The sequence below is a fragment of the Talpa occidentalis genome, unplaced genomic scaffold (assembly GCF_014898055.3).
Source record: "Talpa occidentalis isolate TD23 unplaced genomic scaffold, MPIMG_talOcc4v2.1 talOcc4.1254, whole genome shotgun sequence".
Taxonomy (NCBI): domain Eukaryota; kingdom Metazoa; phylum Chordata; class Mammalia; order Eulipotyphla; family Talpidae; genus Talpa; species Talpa occidentalis.
This window is the reverse complement of record NW_023601273.1, coordinates 1-21,473: the sequence shown is the minus strand read 5'-3', so window position 1 is coordinate 21,473 and position 21,473 is coordinate 1. Positions and strand designations below refer to the sequence as shown.

Here is a 21,473-nt window from a genome sequence, read left to right as displayed (position 1 = left end):
CTCACCCAAGGACACCACATTTCTGTAGGCCTCTAGCATCACGTCCCTGTACAATTTCCACTGCAGCTGGTCCAGGACCTCCTGCTCCTTGTGTGAGAATTCGATGGCACATCTCTGCAGGTCAAGGGTTCCTGAAATCAAAATATACAGTTACTACATGGCACCAGCAGAACTCTACGTAGGACACAAGGTGAAAGAGAGTTGTGAGGAGCCCCATGGTGGCACAAAGGGGTTCAGTACAGCACTATGAAGCTATGACAACCATTGAAGGATAAGTTTGATCCCTGGCCGGGGAACTGACTCACATGGCACAGCAGACCTCTCCTGTCTCTCCCGCTGCTCCCTCAGCAGCGTATTTCAGTCAGTCTGCTGTTCTGTGTTCCCACTCTCTGGTGGATCCTCTCACACATGCATCTCTGGCCTGTACCCCAGCTTTTGTATGCATAAATAAATAAATATTTTTAAAAATCATTTTATGGCGCCTCCCTGGTGGGGCAAGGGGTTGGGATGCAGGCCATGGGACTCTCCTCGGCCACTGCAGCACAGGTTGGATCCCCGGACAGAGAGATACCCATGTCACAGCAGACCTCTCCTGTCCTCTGATGCTCCTCCCAGCTGTGTATTTCAGTCAGTCTGCCTGTTCTGTTCCCACTCTGTCTCTGGGTGAATCCTCTCACCCTCTCAAGCATCTGGCCTGTACCACGATTCTTGTATTATAAGAAATATTCCTTAAAAAATAAATAAATAAAAGAAGGACTGCGGTCCTCACTCTAACTTTACTTTAAAGCTCACCCAACTTCCTGAGAGTCTGACAAGCCTCCCAGTGATAAGTCGCACAACACTGTCCCTAACTAAACTAAGAAACTAGTATTTTTCCCTGGCCTGGGACTCTGCACACACAGCAAGCCAACCCTCCTGCTGAGTGCCTGGCTTTGTGCCTTACTCCAGCATTTCAGGGCTCCCAGGGTGGGTGTTGCTCTAACTAGGGACACCAGGGAGATTTAGAACAGCTCCTCTGCGAGGAACAAATATCCCACCGACATTCTTTCAGTCTAAGGGCACTCGAAAAATGGGCTGCGTCCCTGGTGCAATGTGCTCTCATGTCCCAACCCCAACACTTGCTATTCTACTACTGCTCAGCTTGTGACTAGCCTACACTCAGCTGCTGGCCCCAATGACTTTGCTCCAGGGCAGGGAGGGGCACAGCCCAGACCTGCAACCTGCCTGCTCTAAACAGGTTCTGCCATCCTGCTTCCTTCCTCTCTCAGTCTCCTCTGCAGCTTCTCCTCTCCCTGCTCAGCTCCACCCTCCCTTGGGTGGGGCAGGAACCTGGAAACCTCCCCTTTCCTGGGACCCCCTGTTACAACTCACCTGTGACGAGGGCCCTTAGCCGCTGCTGTACTTCTCATTCTCCTCTTCAAATCTTAACATACACAATCTCCTACTCAAATTTGTTTCTTCTAAGCGAGGGGAGCCGCTCAAGGTTAAACTCCTCCTTCCAACAAACAGCTCACCCCTCCAGGGGAACAGCCTGTCCAGATGCCCCCCTCAACTCCTTCCAGAACCACCAACAGGCAGGCAAGCTGGACGATTGTCAGGGAGACCATCTCCCGGGCCCTTGGAGGCAGGGCCACTCTACATGCCACTCCAGCAGGGAGCAGCTCCTGAAAATGGACCTCCTCCCTTCAACTCCCCAAGAGATTCGGGCTGGATAAGGTTGGGGGGGGGGATGATGGAGGACAAGAATGGAAAGACTGGAAAGGACTAGCCCCAAGGCCAAATCCTGACTCACACTAGGAGGTGGGGGTCGAGCACATGCACAGGACCCTTACCCAGCTGTGCAGGTCGGACCCTCAGGCGCCAGCGCCTTGTCAGGAGGCAGGAAGGGAGCAGGGTCCCTGCTCTAGGGAGTGGGCACAGGCCTGAGGGGAAGGATGTGGAGACGGGCCACCCCGGAATCTCTGGTCCTTTCTAGCGCTGCCTGTTGCCCAACATCGCGCAGCAAGCAGCCGCTCCCGGAGGAGCGCGCGCTCCCAAGGAGAAAGGGCTGTGGCAGGGCAGGCTCCGCACAGGCCCGGGGCAGCCAGCCCCCCGCCGCCCTGCCCGCCCGGGACCACGCAGGAGCCTCTTCTCACCAGCTCTCACCTCTGTGGGGCGCAGCCTCCTGGCGGGTGGCCGGTACCTGCCAGGACGTCTCCAGGGACCTCCCTCAGCGGAGGCCGCTCTCCTCAGGGCTGCACCTGCACCCGCGCAGGCCTCGCTCAGCAAACCTGCCCCTTCCCTTCCCCTGAGAAACCTGCCCGTAAACACAAGTAACGACTCCGTCTCGTGGAGGAGCGACCTGGGAACTCCCGGGGCTGCTGAAACACGGTCTGGGGAAACATTTCCCAGAGTGAACCCCAGGATCTCAGGCTCCAAAACCCCATCACCCCCACTCTATCCCGAGACCTACAGGGAAAAAGGCAGTTCTGGAAGGACACTAGGGAAGATCTCTGGCGCCACCTAGTGCCCAGAACAAAATCACCACATTCTGAGGGGCTGGGCCGCGCCTACGGGGAAGAAGGGAAACCAGGCGTGGAGCAGGACCCCATCCTGGGCGGAGAGCCAGACGCAGGACCAGGAGCGGGACGCGCCCTAGCAGCGGGCACTGCACAGGGCGACAGCCAGCGTTTTGGACCTGACAGCCTGGAAACTGAGCCTAGAGCGCAGCATTCGGGGCCGGATCCACACAGCTGCGGGCACAACGCCGGGTGGACGCGCTGCAGACACAGCACCCGGCTTGAAGGACAGCCCTGTGTGGAGGCGCCCCACCCTTTTCTCAGAGAACCACTGGGGAAAAGCAAGGTCAGCAAGTGCAGGTCTCTGGCGCCACCCGGTGACCAGAACAAAGCCACCGAGGAGCTGATTCCCTGCTGGAACTGAGTAAACACAGAGGGCGGGAACCACCAGGGGCAGAGCCCAGCAACAGGGCATCAGCGCGCTGGTCGTGTTTTTGCTCGCGGTGCTGGACTTGGTCCGGTGAACAGATGTCAGCAGGTTGACTCTGTGCTGAGGACTCTCCAGGCCAACCATATGGAACTTAAGCATCCGTGCACTTCTGCGATCTGCTGGGGGTGTGGGGGTGTCATTCCTAAATCCAATTCCCCAGATACCAAGGGATGACTATAAAGTTTCTGGGCATCAAAAGTAAACATGGAGGGCCTCCCTGGTGGTGCAGCAGTTGAGCACTGGGTTGCAAGCTGTCCGCTGCCTCTGCGGCGCCGGTTCGAAAGCCGGCTGCTCCAGGCCACCGGAGGAGGGTCCCACATGGCGCGCAACTCTCCTGCTGCCCGCTGCTCCCCTCAGCAGTGTCCTTCGTCCTTCTGCCTGCTCTGCTCCCTGCTCTGGCTCTGGTGAATTCTCTCACCCTCCCGCGCTTCTTTGACTGTACCCAGTGCTTTATAAATAAAATAAATATTTAAAAAGAAAAAAAACTAACCTTCAACAAGAAATACCGAACGTCCACACAACCTGAGCACTGTTAACTTTTCACATACACCAGGAGATGTACTGTTGCCCCAAACAGGTACCCCCAGGTTGGCTATGGTTTCCAAGCACAGCTGGTTCAGGGCAGCTTGTTCTCCATAGTTCTCAGGGCCAAAAAATTTCTTTCCTAACTATATCTTTAACAATTTTTACTTCTTTTGTGACAGTTCATGCATAAGAACAATAAGCCAATTGTCACCTGGGTCCCAATTAGGTTTTCACAGGCCAATGAATAACTAACTTACTTCAGCATTGACCAGGAACAAAGAGGAGACCTTTAGCAGGCTTTGTCATGGAGACTCCCTAGTTCAGATCTTCTTTGGGATTGCAACAACTCCCCTCTTCGGGAAGTACAACTTTCCCTCTTCAGGGGAACACAGGCACTCCACTTCTCAGAGTCTCTCCTAATGCCCCGACGATGTCAAGAGACAGCATGGGAGGCGCAGCTCTCCGCAGAGCAGGCTGGGAAGGGTGAGAACAAGCGATAGAATAAAGGGCTGCCTTCACTTGCTCATGCAAAGAGGAGGATACCAATGTACAGAAATGTCCGGAAAAAACAGGTCCGGAGGACCCATGTCCGAGGCTTCCGTTCCAATGAACGAAAGCAAGAAGTCACTTGTAAACAGGTGGGGACACACTTGGAGGTCACAGGCCAGCTGGTGAGAGGAGAAGACCCCGGAGAGGTCTGAGGACAGAGCAGGGAGGCTCAGGACAGCTGACACCAAAGACTGACACAGCTGAGGCAGGTCCACTCCTGCTGGGCTCTTCCCAGGGATGTTCTTCATAAATGCTCCGGTGCAGTGGCACGCGATGAAATGTTACTCAGGCATCAAGAAAGACAAACTCGCGCCATCTGCGGTAACAAGGATGGAGCTGGAAGGGTACACTAGCCCATGGAGTCAGAAGGAAGAAGATAAATACCAGACGGTCTCACTGATATGTGGAATATAGAGAAAGCAAAAAAAAAAAACAATCAAGAAAAAGACAAAACTAGCAAACTGACCACAGAGCTGAGGTGCACAGCAAAGGAAGGAGAGTGAGGGGGGCGAGACAGGAGAGGAAAACACAGTGATGGTCCACGGGTGATGTGGCAGTGCGAGAGCTAGGGGGACTACTGAAAGAAAAAAGAAATGCTCTGGTGCCGAGTGAGGCCTGGAGGTAGGGCACCTGAGAGCTGAGAGGAGACAAGAGGCTGCCCACACAGAAGAGCCTTCATGACTGATGCCTGAGGGGAAAGTGTGTGCAGGGGCCTGGGTTAGGGGACTGACGGAAAGGGTGACATGGCAGGCGACGAATACTTGAAGACCACAGGTTTGGGAAAATCACAACAGGAAAGCACCATAAAGGGAGGATGTGATCCCAGGTCCACCCGGGGGTGTGGCACTCCATGTATGGTTGGTGTTAAAATTCTTCTAGCAAACGCCAACAGCTTGATAGCTGTGATCAGCTCTAGAAGGGAATCAGCCAGACTTTTGAAAGTTCCCGGAAGAATTCCTCCCTCATTCCTTCTCATGTGCCATCCCCCTCATACAAGCTGTTCTCAGAACACAGATAAAGGCCCGTCAGCCAGAGAGGAACCATACTCCAGACATCTCATGTAATGCTTACTTATCTCCAGAACCTTCCATGTCTTAGATGTGCCTTTCATCTGTCCCCCCTGATCCATTTACCCTTGGCATGGTCTCCAGGTCAGCTCCTTCCCTCTAGCGCCCATGCTGCCTCCCATCACCTCCAGCGATCCTCTTTTCTCATCCCTTCCCTGCCACTTGCTTCTTCTCTAATGCATATAGTTCTAGGACTTCAGAGACAGACTGATTCCCAGCTGGTCTTCCCGGATACTCTTTGGTTCCTGAGGAAACCTAAATGTCAAGTCCAGGTTCCTTAGCCCGGCACACTGAAGACTGACCGACTTCTCCAGGCTCCCCTGTGAACTTCCATATTCCAGGTGAGCAGCCTCAGAAGACCTAGAAAGACTGGGTCACAGGTCTTGTTCCCACAGTCCACACCTTCAGCATCATCAACGGGAACCCAGGTACAGACTCTGCGCTGCGGGAGCACCAGGGAAGAGCCCCATCTCCACGCACGCTGGACATGGGAAGGGCCTGGACCTACGCCACACCTTTCCCTGGTGAGGAATGTGTCCCTGCAGAAAACTATGTTTCTAATGTGCATGTCGGTGATGAACCCGCATAGTCAATGCACCGCGAGCTGAAGCCAACATGTCACTCACCAGAGATTCGTCCATGGTCGCTGCTCTCACAGACGCGCGAGGGCTCGGGAGCGGCGCTGGGGGGCGCTGGGGTCCAGCACAGAGGACGGAGGCGGCTGCCGGGGTCCGGGAATCTCCTGGCCAGAGCCCGCCACACGCTGCCTGGAGACACCAGAGAGTCACCGCGTGTGGCAGCGGGTGGCACTTCTAGCAGGGCAGGAAGGGCCCCGAGTCCACGCGCGGCAGAGCCTGGGCGGACGGTTCACCACAACTTAGTAAAAGGTGACACTGCCCACTGCCTGCGCCACGGTCACGCAGGAGCAACCGTCTCAGAGCTGAGGAGTCGCTGCAGAGTGTGGACTCCACTTCCAGCGAGACGACCTTCCCGCCCTCCACTCCGGGACTCTCCACAGCGCCGCGTCCCCTGGGTGCCCACGTGCGGGCGGGAGGCGGGAATGAAGCGGCCAGCAGGACGCCGCCTGGGGGGGAACGCGCAGCGCGCCCGGAAATTCAGTCCACAAGCCCCTAACGCCCCAGGAACTCCCCGCCACAACCCCGCCCTGCAAACCCAGTTTCCCGACACAGGGCCGCCTCCCTGGGCAACCCGCGGGCCTCTCCCGCCCCACCTGGGGTGCGCGAATCTCGCCCAGGCCCCCCCCAACCCGAGAAACGCCGCCGGGCTCTCCCCTCCCTCACCGCCCGACTTTCGGGGGGCCAGAGGAGTCAGCGCGCATGCGCACAGGCGGACCCGCGCTTCCCCAAGCCCCCGCCTCGGGGACCCCGTCCCCCGCCCCGGGAAGACCCCGGCAGCGTCCGGGGACAGGGCCGGGCGGCCGCGCCGGGGAAACCCGGAAAGGCCGAGACGTTCTCCCCAACGGCCTCCGCCCCCGCCCCCCGCGCGCCCCGGCGGGAATCGGCTCCAAAGCGTCCGACTCCACGGGGCAGGGGCCCCGCTCGCCCGCGCTCCCCGCTCCCCAACCCGCCCGGCGTCTCCGCTCCCCCGAGCTCGGCCTCCCGGGACAAACCCCGCGCTCACCTCAGGGCGCCGCAGCGCTCCGGAGACGCCGAAACTTCCGGACGCGCAGAAACTTCCGGACGCGCAGATCGCGGAAGCCCCGCCCAGAAACCTCCGCGGGAACCACGGCGGCGCGAGACTACATTTCCCACAATGCCCTGCGCAGCCCGTCGGGCCGTCGTTGCGGTGGAGATGCGGCCTGGAAGTGGGAGGAGTGGAGGTTGAGGAGAATGGGCAGGTGGGCGAGGTCCGCGAAAATTGCGGGTCCCAGACGGGTTCAGGGCTCTGAGGGAAGAGAGCTCAACAGGGCCGCCCGGGGGCTGAAGGGGTTAAGCACGGCGCTGACTCAGAAGCTGTCCGCCCCTCCACAGCAGGGAGCGACCCACAGGGCAGGGCTGACCTCTCCCGTCCTGCCTGCTGCTCCCCTCAGCAGTGTATTCCTCTCTGTCTGCCTGTTCTGCGCCCCACTCTGTCTTTGGTGAATCCTCCCTATCTCTCTCTCTCTCTCACACACACACCCCCTTTGGCCTGCACCCCAGGTCTTGTATGAATTAATTAAAAAAAAATACATAAGAAGTTCACATACAGTCTAAATAAGACTCAGATACCAAGACACATTTCATCAAAATCAAGATTCAGGTATTTAAGAAGCATCTTGACCTCCTGATATCTGGATCACAGAGTCGGTGTTCAACAGAAAGATGCTGTGCTTAGCTAATGTGAATGCACAAGAATTGCACGCTGTTATGAAAAGCTCACCTGCTCTTTCATCACATGCCTGTGAAGATTTCTTTTGGCAACAACGTCGAATAATATTCATGGCTCCATTATTACCATGAAGACACATGAGGATATTAATAAACTAATAGTGTATTTCCTGAAGGAGATAATGAAATGAGTTGAACTTCAGCACGTTTCTCTGCCTAACTTTTATACCCACAATGAAGTCCACGACTCCTCTGGGTGATTGAGATCAATCTTTTCAGTCAGCCACAACCAGTATATCCATTTAGATTTTCTTCATCCATGACACATGACACCATCATAAATGTATTGAAGCAATTAAGATGTAAAGAAACTCATCATCTGGAAAGGGTCTCTTAGATGTTTGAAGCATGAAAGTCAAATACATGACTCCATGTACATACCAGGAGAAAGCCATAGAGTGAAGTGATTTAGGGCTGAATTAAATTCATCAGGTCTCTTCACAATATCTCAAGTATGGTTGATAGAAAAAGGACAAAGAAAATAACTATACAGGTCCCAAATCATTGTCTTGAACTCATATATTTCTTTAAAGATTGATTTTATTTATTTATGCATGCAAGAACCAAGGGGTAGGCCAGAAGTGTAGGGGGTGAGAGGATTCCCCAAAGACAGAGTGCAGAGCAGAACAAGCAGATTGAATGAAACACACTGCTGAGGGGAGCAGCAGGTAAGTCAGGAGAGGTCTGCTGTTCCATGTGGTTAGCTCCCTGGCCAGGGACCAAATCATGCTGCAGTGGCTGCTGACAGCTTCATAGAGCTGTGACTTAACTCTCTGCACCACCAGGAAGGCCCTCAGACTTTTCAATTATGCTAATATTTAGTGTTTTCATGTTGGCTTATGCGCCATAACAATTTTCTGACTTAAGGAATGTAAAGTGTTTCTCACTTCCTACGGTCTTGCAATATCTTAATATGAATCTAAATTGCATGATAAATTATTTAATCATATTTTCACTTCTTTCAAGTTTCCAGTATGAAAATCTGGTGGTTTCAAAATTCATATTTGGACAAACCACTCATCACTTTCCATTTACAGTTACTCCAGCTTTACACTCTCTGATGTTTACTATGATCTGACTTCTGGTTAATCATTTTGACACTTATGGTTAAACTTCTGGTTAAAGACACCAAAGTTGGGACCTCACTGGTGGCACAAGGGGTTAAGACACAACCTATGAAGCTATACGCAGCCACTGCAGTACAAGCTGGATTCCCGGTCAGGGAGCTACCCACATGGTGCAGCAGACCCCTCCTGTCTCGCCTGCTGCTCCCCTCAGCAGTGTATTTCAGTCAATCGCCTGTTCTGTTCCCCACTCTATCTCTGATGAATCCTCTCACACACCCCCACCTCTGGAAGATACCCCAGTTCTTGCATGCATAATAAAATAAATCTTGAATAAAAGACACTAAAGTGAAAAAAATTGACTTCGCAATTTTAACATTTCTCTCTGATGAGAATTCTCTAGTGTAGAGTAATACTTGACTTGCGGTGAAAGGCTTTGCCACATTCTTCACATTTGTAAAGTTTCTCCCCAGTATTGCCTCGGACCAGCACAGCAGTAGACGATGAGGCCGTCTCAGGGTTGAGAGACTGCGCAGGGTGGTCAGGGATTCGGCTAAAGAAATGACAAACAGACACACTTCAAGAGAGAGTATAAATCTGAGTGCGCTTTTATTAAGTTAGTGGTCAGTATATATATGTTTTTTCTAAAGGCATAGGAACAGTGAACATCAAAGAGATCAGTTTGCTCATAGGCTTAGCTTAATTGACAGGGCAGTGACTTATGTCCGAAGTTACACCTGGACCTAGCCTTATTCCTAATTGGACAGGTTATTAACTCTATATTTTTGTACTAATTACTACTACTATTACTTACTTATGTTTACTCATAATTAATTGTCATAGGTAAATTTATATTATAATGCAGTTAATATCAAAGGTACTAAGGTTAAGCACATAATAGAAAGATTATTAAACCAACAATTCTATTATAACACAGTGTTTAGTAATGTTTCATTTGCATTAGCCTAATTATTAAATTACGTATGTTTTTTAATTAGCAATCAATGACCAGAAAAAGGAAAGATTTTAGAAAGACAGTTGTAGCAGAATAAAGTTTGTGGGCCTTGAGAAAGCGAGATAAGGTTCCAGGTGGTCAGCATTTCTTTTAACCATCTTTGTGGCGGCTTCTGGTGGTCGTTATCTCTTGGCAGGCATTCGGCTTCTCTGCATCTTAGGGAGTTTGCTGTTCTCCCCCTGCGCGCATGGTTCCTTGCCCACGCCGGACCTCAGGGACCATGGCAACAGCCATTAGCCCTGAAGGTCACTGCAGGGGGGGGTGCAGCAGGTCCCCCTTTGTTTTTAGAACGAAGTTGGTAAGCATACATGTCACACTGGATGCATGTGAAGTGAAGTGAGCGGACACAGAAGGGAACAAACAAACAGAGAAGCAGGACAAGTAGGGAAAGAACAAGGAAGGAGAGAACAAGATGATACCAGTGAGTAGGAGTTAAAGATTGGAGAGTGGAAGCCAGAGAATGGGCAAAGGAAGAGACTGAAGTATCTAGGTGAGATTTACTGACAGCAGAGATTTTAGACTGAAGAGATGTAAGGTCATGAGAGAGGTCATTGTCATGCCAGATGCCAAATAGGTGATGTTTAGTAAGATTCCAATGTAGAGAGGAGTTATAACGCAAAGGTGTAACACAAATGAAACGAAACTGAACGTGGCAGTGAGTGGATAATTGCTGCTTAAGCAGCTGAACTTCATCTCCAATGGCAATGACAATTTCTTCCAGGGCATTTATCTTTCTTTCTAACTTGTAGTCAATGTCCCACTGCACAGAGAGTGCCATGGTCTCATTTTTGGTAAGGTCATTTACAAAAGAAGCTGTCTTAGCTTCCTGAATGAAAGCAACAGAGGAAGTAGCTAAGGAGGTAACCAGGGAAATTAGAGCAGCAATTTCTAGAATAAGGGTGGCAATAAAACGTTTAGGACGAAGAAGAGCATGTACTTCATTTAAAACTTGCATGGCAGTATTATTATACCAAGGCATATCATGTAAATCAACAGGTAACATAACATAGGGGGTATTTTAAGTAAGATTACAACAGGATACAAACGAGCAAGAGAGGGGATAATACAATTAGTAACAATGCAGCCAGAACAATGAATGGAGTAAGAAGTCCCACGCAATTGAATGCGTGCAGCTGAGGCATTCCCCAGAAGTATAACAAAGGGGTATCCAACGTAGGCACGCACTGGGATCTTATCGGTGTCCTGTCCAGGTTGTTTGAAGTGTACATCATTAATGGCAGCGAAAAGACAAAAGAGTTCAGGCTTTATGACAGAGCTTTCTATTCAGGGAACCGGGTTATTTAGTCCTGCCAATGGAGGCAAGCTTCCTCATCATTTTCAGAGGTCTCTGGAACCCTACGAACAAAGCAGCAGTTTTTCCACATTTTAGTTTAGCTCTATGTCAACTCCCTGGAAGAATTGTACTCAAAGTCACACAAAAGGTTAGTTCTGTTAGGAAAAAAAAATATATATATATATATATATTAAAAATAGATATTTTAATGGTCTTAAAAATAAAGTGATAAGTGTTCAAACAAATATTAAAAGGTCTAAAAGAATTAAAAGTAACAAAGCTAAGTAAAGTGTTGAACATCTGAAAAAGGAATTTTAGGAAAACAAATTTTGTATACTCAAATGATTTATATTATTTTAGTGTTTTGGGAACATATTAGCTGAAATAATGTTTGGTTAATAGTAACTGAGTTATAATCTAATGGGTTGTTTCAAAACATGTACTTATACACTAGCATTGGGTATAATCTTGGCCCTTGTCTAGGTTAATAATGTTGGGTACATAATGTCTTTTAGTGTCTGAAGAACTAAGGTTTTTGAGATGACAATTAAAGGTTATGATTTAATTGTCAATATTATCACTTAGGGCTAGAATTTTTATAGAGATTAAATATGGTTGTTTTTGCTGTTTTCTAGTATTTATGACACAGCTTCCCAAACATTTAATTAAAGTAAAATTTGGTAGCCTGTCATTTAATCAATTAAAGGAAATTTTGTGGAACCTCAGCAAAGTTTTAGAGACAGTATGAATTCTGTGATGTTGACTTAAAAGTGATGGTTGGTAGAAGGCTTTGCCTATATTCTTCACATCTCCAAGGTTTCTCCCCAGTATGAATTCTATGATGCCGAGTAAGACATGACTTATTGTTAAAGGCTTTGCCACAATCTTCACAATTGTAAGGTTTCTCCTCAGTATGAATTCTGTGATGCTGACTAAGATCGTTAAAGGCTGACAGTTGGTTAAAGACTTTTCCACATTCCTCACATCTGTAAGGTTTCTCCCCAGTATGAACTCTCCAATCAGGAAAGGTGACACAGCACAGGAAGGTGTTACTACAGTCAGGATGCCTGTAGGCTTTTCTCCAGCATGAATCCTTAGATGGTTAGTCAGCTGTGGATGCCAATACAAGGCTTTACCATGCTCTTCATACTTCTGAGGTTTCCCTCTCTGATGTTCAGTAAGTCTTGGGCACCATTTAGTAGCTTTGCCATATCCTTTACAATTGTAGAGTTTCTCATGAAGTACATGATGCTAGAAAAGTATTGAGGGCTCCTCAATAGGATCCTGTGTAGATTTTTTTCATCTTCCTTTCTAATTCTCTGATGTTGACAATGACATGACTGAAAGTTTAAATCTATCCCACATTGACAATGTTTTGAATAATCATTTGCATTATGGACTAGGGGACTTCCCATATGTTCCCACATTCTTCTCAGAGATTGTGTCTTATTAAAAATGTCACATGGATCTTTGCTAACAGAAACATATTTATCTCTACCTGCAACAGACATAAAATGGAGTTTGACCCAACATGGTTTACACGCAGGATCACTTTGTACAGGAGGAAGTGTGTTATGGATAATTGTCCCTTATTGGGAATCTTCATTGCAACAACTGTTGTGCCCTTCACATGTATCTTGACATGTCTGGTCTTTCAATAATTCTAAATTCTCAAAGGTGCCGATTACATCTCTTCCCGGTCCCACAGTTAGCAACAAATCTTCTGTACCTGACTGTGGCACGGAGACCTGGTGGTCTTGAGAAGACAGAGCAGGAAGACAACGAGGAATAACTAGCCCACACACAGCACTCAAGACAAAACACTTTAAATATTTCAGACATAAAATGAATACCATAAAAGACCCCCGACATGATGCTTGGATAGGTAACATCAGCCCGAGACAGCAACACACAGGCTTATGCATAGGTAACATCCTTAGGGAAAGGTAAATACACAGCAAATACAGATATAACCCTATAGTCAAAATATTGTTTCTGCTTCAGAATTTGGAAATATGACACCAAAAAAAAATCATAGATTCATGTTAGAGAATACAAATATCATGAAATATAATTTGTGATGTCAGTAGGGGTCGAAATGTTAAAGAGTGGAGTTTTGGTATGCAGCTGAATTTACATGGTTTTCACTTTAGGAAAGACTGTCATAACTTTTCAACATGCTATGGAATCCCCAGGAGAAAAAAGATACCGTAAAATACATGGAAAAGAAATGAAAACAGAGACTGATGTGATGTGTACATAGGTTGGATGACAATGCTTTACAATGTTTGTAAATAATATTACAAACCAATATACCTCCATTAACATCCAAATGTGTGAAAGTGGAGGGAAATCACCAACAAGAAAGGAGAGAGGAATTAAAGCATATAAGAAAAGGTCAAAAAAAATACTGTATAAAATGGCTGAGAATACTGCATCTGCAGTGGCGCAGCGGTTGAGCGCTGGGCTGCAAAGCTGCCTGCACCCTCTGCAGTACCAGTTAGATCTCTGGCTGCCGGCAAGGGTCCCACATGGTGCGCAGACCTCTGATGCCGTCCACTGCTCCCGTCAGCAGTGTACTTTGTCAGTCTGCCTGTTCTGTTCTCCACTCTGGTTCTGGTGAATTCTCTCACCCTCCGGTGCTTCTGACTGTACCCCGTGCTTGAATAAATAATAAATAAATCTTTAAAAAATTTAAAAAAATAAAACGACTGAGAATAGAGGAATCATTATTTTTTTTTAAATAGAGGCATGTTTTTATTTATTTATTTGTTTGTTTGTTTGTTTTGTTTATACATGCACTGGGTACAGTCAGAAGCGCGGGAGGGTGAGAGAATTCACCAGAGCCAGAGCGGGGAGCAGAACAGGCAGAAGGACTGAAGCACACTGCTGAGGGGAGCAGCGGGCAGCAGGAGAGGTCTGCGCGCCATGTGGGACCCTCCTCTGGTGGCCAGGGAGCAGCCGGGCATCGAACCGGCGCTACAGAGGCCGCGGGCAGCTTCGCAACCCAGCGCTCAAACGCTGTGCCACCGGGAGGCCCAGGAATCATTCTTTAATAGTTAACACCTCCCTTTCAGTAATACTTTGAAGTAAATAAAAGTCCACAACACAATGACAAATGTGTCTGAATGAATTAAAAATAACACCAATTCAATCTTAACTATATGACACTCAACATAGGTTTCAGCGCACCATGTGGAATGTAAGGATGGAACTACATTCTGAGAAGACTAATCATGAAAATGGAGCCGTGTGGATCACTCTAATGATATGATCTGAGTCTAAAGCATCACAGAATGAAAAGAATGACCCCAGAAAATAACAGAAAATTACCTGTATTGAGAAGTCATTGTAATATTACCTATACACTAAGATGTGGTCCTGAAAGTGTGCCGCAAACGAAGACAGAACTCAATGCAGAAGATGAAAGCAATAAAATCAAGGGGAGGTTCAAGGCCCAATTGCAATGGGAAGGAAAATAATGTTATAAATTCAGGAATCAGAGTTGACAAACAGGGGTGAAAAAGAATTCGAAATGAAAGGTGTGGTATATAGACAGGATGAAATACTACTGAGCTATGAGAAAGGATACATCTGGCCATGTGCAACAACAACAATGGAATGCTGGGGAGGATTATGCTCAGTGAAAAGAATCAGAAGGAGAAAGACTAACTGGATGAATTCACTCCTATTTGGACTTTGGAAAAACAAGGCAAAGAATCTGACAATACAAACCAAAATAAACTCTAGAAATAGGACTGCAGAATGAGTGTACAAAGAGGGAAGGACAGTGGGTGTGGGTACAAAAGTGGCAGGGGATTCAAAGATTTATGTAGAAGCCCACAATGCACTGGTGCTGGGTATGGTGGTGACAGACATTTGAGGATATGAGAATCTTTTCCCTGAATCACGAAGAGTGAGGTACACCCATGGTTCCTTGATTCCAAAAAACTAAGCAATACTGAGAAAACATTGCAACAGAGAAAACTCCCCAAAACATGTGATTGAGAAAACAGTACTAAGAGGTAAATTTAAAGCATTAAACAATTACACTAGCAATAAGAGAGAATCTCAGTTGAGCAACATAACTTCACACCTCTAGGAATTAGAAAAAGAACAATTTTAGCTCCGTATTGGCAAAAAGGAAGACATTAAAAAAAATAAGAAAAAAATAAATAGAACATTATGGCCAAAAAGCAGGTGCTTCTCTATGAAAGGAAGTCTGGAGTATGAAAGATGAACAAAATGGATAAAACCTAAGTTCAATTCAGTAAGAAGGAAAGGCAGAGGCCTCAAGTGTCAGAGAGGAGACACCCCCAGGGAGAGCAAGACTAAGCCTCCAAGACAAAACAGGAGCATGTCTGCAACCCCTGAAACAGAGCTCCCCAGACATTTAGGATGGATGGATGCGTTCCTGTGGACCAGCTGTGTCCTCTGCCATATTCATTCCACCTACCTGGGAGGAGGACGGAATCTACACTTCTCTTCACATCCCAGGGCTCCATTTTTTTGCTCCAACAAGATGACCAGCTCGGGCGTAGACACAGCAAGACCTGTTTATTAGGACCGGTGATATGAGATGGCCTGAAGATTCTCAAATTCCTAATACAGTATTGTATTCAGTAGAGGGGACAGTATAGAAGGTTCTGGAAAAGGATCACTGCAAATACATTTTCTGACAGCACCTTTACCAGAAATCATTGAAATTTTCACATCCTAAGAACCATTTTTACACCTCTGAGTCCTAGCAATGTGATAGAGAAGCTGGGATTTTGCTTGTAGCAATAACGCTTAAGTCACATATTTTCTTGAATGAGCACTCATACAGAGTGCAGGCTGCAGATCATCCTAAGACAGGAGAAATTTAAGCCATGATGAAACATCATGAGACTTTGTTTCCAACAAACCCACACTGTTGTTCTTTAAAATAGGGACCTAAATGTATCCGACAATTCTGGGCATCCCTGGAGCACATCCACACGCGGTACAGGAAACACTGAGGGCAGATGAGGAAATCTAGAGGGATATTCTCCTCACCCAAGGACACCACATTTCTGTAGGCCTCTAGCATCACGTCCCTGTACAATTTCCACTGCAGCTGGTCCAGGACCTCCTGCTCCTTGTGTGAGAATTCGATGGGCACATCTCTGCAGGTCAAGGGTTCCTGAAATCAAAATATACAGTTACTACATGGCCACCAGCAGAACTCTACGTAGGACACAAGGTGAAAAGAGAGTTGTGAGGAGCCCCATGGTGGCACAAGGGGTTCAGTACAGCACTATGAAGCTATGACAACCATTGAAGGATAAGTTTGATCCCTGGCCGGGGAACTGACTCACATGGCACAGCAGACCTCTCCTGTCTCTCCCGCTGCTCCCCTCAGCAGCGTATTTCAGTCAGTCTGCTGTTCTGTTTCCCACTCTCTGGTGGATCCTCTCACACCCTGCATCTCTGGCCTGTACCCCAGCTTTTGTATGCATAAATAAATAAATATTTTTAAAAATCATTTTATGGCGCCTCCCTGGTGGGGCAAGGGGTTGGGATGCAGGCCATGGGACTCTCCTCGGCCACTGCAGCACAGGTTGGATCCCCGGACAGAGAGATACCCATGTTCACAGCAGACCTCTCCTGCCTCCCTGATGCTCCTCCCAGCTGTGTATTTCAGTCAGTCTGCCTGTTCTGTTCCCCACTCTGTCTCTGGTGAATCCTCTCACCCTCTCAAGCATCTGGCCTGTACCACGATTCTTGTATTATAAGAAATATTCCTTAAAAAATAAATAAATAAAAAGAAGGACTGCGGTCCTCACTCTAACTTTACTTTAAAGCTCACCCAACTTTCCTGAGAGTCTGACAAGCCTCCCAGTGATAAGTCGCACAACACTGTCCCTAACTAAACTAAGAAACTAGTATTTTTCCCTGGCCTTGGGACTCTGCACACACAGCAAGCCAACCCTCCTGCTGAGTGCCTGGCTTTGTGCCTTACTCCAGCATTTCAGGGCTCCCAGGGTGGGTGTTGCTCTAACTAGGGACACAGGGGATTTAGAACAGCTCCTCTGCGAGGAACAAATATCCCACCGACATTCTTTCAGTCTAAGGGCACTCGAAAAATGGGCTGCGTCCCTGGTGCAATGTGCTCTCATGTCCCAACCCCAACACTTGCTATTCTACTACTGCTCAGCTTGTGACTAAGCCTACACTCAGCTGCTGGCCCCAATGACTTTGCTCCAGGGCAGGGAGGGGGCAGCCCAGACCCTGCAACCCTGCCTGCTCTAAACAGGTTCTGCCATCCTGCTTCCTTCCTTCTCAGTCTCCTCTGCAGCTTCTCCTCTCCCTGCTCAGCTCCACCCTCCCTTGGGTGGGGCAGGGAACCTGGAACCTCCCCTTTCCTGGGGACCCCCTGTTACAACTTCACCTGTGACCGAGGGCCCTTAGCCGCTGCTGTACTTCTCATTCTCCTCTTCAAATCTTAACATACACAATCTCCTACTCAAATTTGTTTCTTCTAAGCGAGGGGGAGCGCCTCAAGGTTAAACTCCTCCTCCCAACAAACAGCTCACCCCTCCAAGGGGAACAGCCTGTCCAGATGCCCCCCTCACCTCCTTCCAGAACCACCAACAGGCAGCTCAGGGACGATTGTCAGGGAGACCATCTCCCGGGCCCTTGGAGGCAGGGCCAGCTCTACATGCCACTCCAGCAGGGAGCAGCTCCTGAAAATGGACCTCCTCCCTTCAACTCCCCAAGAGATTTCGGGCTGGATAAGGTTGGGGGGGGGATGATGGAGGACAAGAATGGAAAGACTGGAAAGGACTAGCCCCAAGGCCAAATCCTGACTCACACTAGGAGGTGGGGGTCGAGCACATGCACAGGACCCTTACCCAGCTGTGCAGGTCGGACCCTCAGGCGCCAGCGCCTTGTCAGGAGGCAGGAAGGGAGCAGGGTCCCTGCTCTAGGGAGTGGGGCACAGGCCTGAGGGGAAGGATGTGGAGACGGGCCCACCCCGGAATCTCTGGTCCCTTTCTAGCGCTGCCTGTTGCCCAACATCCGCAGCAAGCAGCCGCTCCCGGAGGAGCGCGCCTCCCAAGGAGAAAGGGGCTGTGGCAGGGCAGGCTCCGCACAGGCCCGGGGCAGCCGCCCCCCTGCCCGCCCGGGACCACGCAGGAGCCTCTTCTCACCAGCTCTCACCTCTGTGGGGCGCAGCCTCCTGGCGGGTGGCCGGTACCTGCCAGGACGTCTCCAGGGACCTCCCTCAGCGGAGGCCGCTCTCCTCAGGGCTGCCACCTGCACCCGCGCAGGCCTCGCTCAGCAAACCTGCCCCTTCCCTTCCCCTGAGAAACCTGCCCGGTAAACACAAGTAACGACTCCGTCTCGTGGAGGAGCGACCTGGGGAACTCCGGGGGCTGCTGAAACACGGTCTGGGGAAACATTTCCCAGAGTGAACCCCAGGATCTCAGGCTCCAAAAACCCCATCACCCCCACTCTATTCCCCGAGACCTACAGGGAAAAAAAGGCAGTTCTGGAAGGACACTAGGGAAGATCTCTGGCGCCACCTAGTGCCCAGAACAAAATCACCACATTCTGAGAGGGGCTGGGCCGCGCCTACGGGGTAAGAAGGGAAACCAGGCGTGGAGCAGGACCCCATCCTGGAGCGGAGAGCCAGACGCAGGACCAGGAGCCGGGACGCGCCCTAGCAGCGGGCACTGCACAGGGCGACAGCCAGCGTTTTGGACCTGACAGCCTGGAACTGAGCCTAGAGCGCAGCATTCGGGGCCGGATCCACACAGCTGCGGGCACAACGCCGGGTGGACGCGCTGCAGACACAGCACCCGGCTTGAAGGACAGCCCCTGTGTGGAGGCGCCCCCCACCCTTTCTCAGAGAACCACTGGGGAAAAGCAAGGTCAGCAAGTGCAGGTCTCTGGCGCCACCCGGTGACCAGAACAAAGCCACCGAGGAGCTGATTCCCTGCTGGAACTGAGTAAACACAGAGGGCGGGAACCACCAGGGGCAGAGCCCAGCAACAGGGCATCAGCGCGCTGGTCGTGTTTTTTGCTCGCGGTGCTGGACTTGGTCCGGTGAACAGATGTCAGCAGGTTGACTCTGTGCTGAGGACTCTCCAGGCCAACCATATGGAACTTAAGCATCCGTGCACTTCTGCGATCTGCTGGGGGTGTGGGGGTGTCATTCCTAAATCCAATTCCCCCAGATACCAAGGATGACTATAAAGTTTCTGGGGCATCAAAAGTAAACATGGAGGGCCTCCCTGGTGGTGCAGCAGTTGAGCACTGGGTTGCCAAGCTGTCCGCTGCCTCTGCGGCGCCGGTTCGAAAGCCGGCTGCTCCCAGGCCACCGGAGGAGGGTCCCACATGGCGCGCAGACCTCTCCTGCTGCCCGCTGCTCCCCTCAGCAGTGTCCTTCGGTCCTTCTGCCTGCTCTGCTCCCTGCTCTGGCTCTGGTGAATTCTCTCACCCTCCGCGCTTCTGACTGTACCCAGTGCTTGTATAAATAAATAAATATTTAAAAGAAAAAAACTAACCTTCAACAAGAAATACCGAACGTCCACACAACCTGAGCACTGTTAACTTTTCACATACACCAGGAGATGTACTGTTGCCCCAAACAGGTACCCCCAGGTTAGGCTATGGTTTCCAAGCACAGCTGGTTCAGGGCAGCTTGTTCTCCATAGTTCTCAGGGCCAAAAAATTTCTTTCCTAACTATATCTTTAACAATTTTTACTTCTTTTGTGACAGTTCATGCATAAGAACAATAAGCCAATTGTCACCTGGGTCCCAATTAGGTTTTCACAGGCCAATGAATAACTAACTTACTTCAGCATTAACCAGGAACAAAGAGGAGACCTTTAGCAGGCTTTGTCATGGAGACTCCCTAGTTCAGATCTTCTTTGGGAGGTGCAACAACTCCCCTCTTCTGGGAAGTACAACTTTCCCTCTTCAGGGGAACACAGGCACTCTGCTTCTCAGAGTCTCTCCTAATGCCCTGACGATGTCAAGAGACAGCATGGGAGGCGCAGCCTCCCGCAGAGCAGGCTGGGAAGGGTGAGAACAAGCGATAGAATAAAGAGGGCTGCCTTCACTTGCTCATGCAAAGAGGAGGATACCAATGTACAGAAATGTCCGGAAAAACAGGTCCGGAGACCCATGTCCAAGGCCTCAGTTCCAATGAACGAAAGCAAGAAGTCACTATAAACGAGTGGGGGACACACTTGGAGGTCACAGGCCAGCTGGTGAGAGGGAAGACCCCGGAGAGGACTGAGGACAGAGCAGGGAGGCTCAGGACAGCTGACACCAAAGACTGACACAGCTGAGGCAGGTCCACTCCTGCTGGGCTCTTCCCAGGGATGTTCTTCATAAATGCTCCGGTGCAGTGGCACGCGATGAAATGTTACTCAGGCATCAAGAAAGACAAACTCGCGCCATCTGCGGTAACAAGGATGGAGCTGGAAGGGTACACTAGCCCATGGAGTCAGAAGGAAGAAGATAAATACCAGACGGTCTCACTGATATGTGGAATATAGAGAAAGCAAAAAAAAAAACAATCAAGAAAAAGACAAAACTAGCAAACTGACCACAGAGCTGAGGTGCACAGCAAAGGAAGGAGAGTGAGGGGGGCGAGACAGGAGAGGAAAACACAGTGATGGTCCACGGGTGATGTGGCAGTAGGAGAGCTAGGGGGACTACTGAAAGAAAAAAGAAATGCTCTGGTGCCGAGTGAGGCCTGGAGGTAGGGCACCTGAGAGCTGAGAGGAGACAAGAGGCTGCCCACACAGAAGAGCCTTCATGACTGATGCCTGAGGGGAAAGTGTGTGCAGGGGCCTGGGTTAGGGGACTGACGGAAAGGGTGACATGGCAGGCGACGAATACTTGAAGACCACAGGTTTGGGAAAATCACAACAGGAAAGCACCATAAAGGGAGGATGTGATCCCAGGTCCACCCGGGGGGTGTGGCACTCCATGTATGGTTGGTGTTAAAATTCTTCTAGCAAACGCCAACAGCTTGATAGCTGTGATCAGCTCTAGAAGGGAATCAGCCAGACTTTTGAAAGTTCCCGGAAGAATTCCTCCCTCATTCCTTCTCATGTGCCATCCCCTCATACAAGCTGTTCTCAGAACACAGATAAAGGCCCGTCAGCCAGAGGAGAACATACTCCAGACATCTCATGTAATGCTTACTTATCTCCAGAACCTTCCATGTCTTAGATGTGCCTTTCATCTGTCCCCCCTGATCCATTTACCCTTGGCATGTCCTCCAGGTCAGCTCCTTCCTCTAGCGCCCATGCTGCCTCCCATCACCTCCAGCGATCCTCTTTTCTCCCCTTCCCTGCCACTTGCTTCTTCTCTAATGCATATAGTCTAGGACTTCAGAGACAGACTGATTCCCAGCTGGTCTTCCCGGATACTCTTTGGTTCCTGAGGAAACCTAAATGTCAAGTCCAGATTCCTTAGCCCGGCACACTGAAGACTGACCGACTTCTCCAGGCACCCCTGTGAACTCCATATTCCAGGTGAGCAGCCTCAGACGACCTAGAAAGACTGGGTCACAGGTCTTGTTCCCACCAATAATCTCATTA

The 21,473-nt window shown here is 49.7% G+C and overlaps 2 long non-coding RNA genes across 4 annotated transcripts; both read right to left on the bottom strand.

Moving 5' to 3' along the window:
- Positions 1–9: 9 nt before the first annotated feature.
- On the bottom strand, positions 10–6,942 carry LOC119242625 (uncharacterized). The gene is made up of 3 exons (XR_005124526.2): positions 6,771–6,942; positions 5,756–5,896; positions 10–131 (listed from the first exon to the last, which is right to left on the bottom strand). It is a non-coding gene; the product is annotated as an uncharacterized LOC119242625 (long non-coding RNA).
- Positions 6,943–8,030: 1,088 nt separating this feature from the next.
- Positions 8,031–17,475, bottom strand: LOC119242626 (uncharacterized). 3 transcript variants are annotated; one of them, XR_005124528.2, is made up of 3 exons: positions 15,927–17,475; positions 15,346–15,442; positions 8,031–9,133 (listed from the first exon to the last, which is right to left on the bottom strand). It is a non-coding gene; the product is annotated as an uncharacterized LOC119242626 (long non-coding RNA). The 3 variants fall into 3 exon arrangements; XR_005124529.2 differs by lacking the exon at positions 8,031–9,133 and adding an exon at positions 9,142–10,951; XR_005124527.2 differs by lacking the exon at positions 8,031–9,133 and adding an exon at positions 11,071–12,645.
- Positions 17,476–21,473: the final 3,998 nt, after the last annotated feature.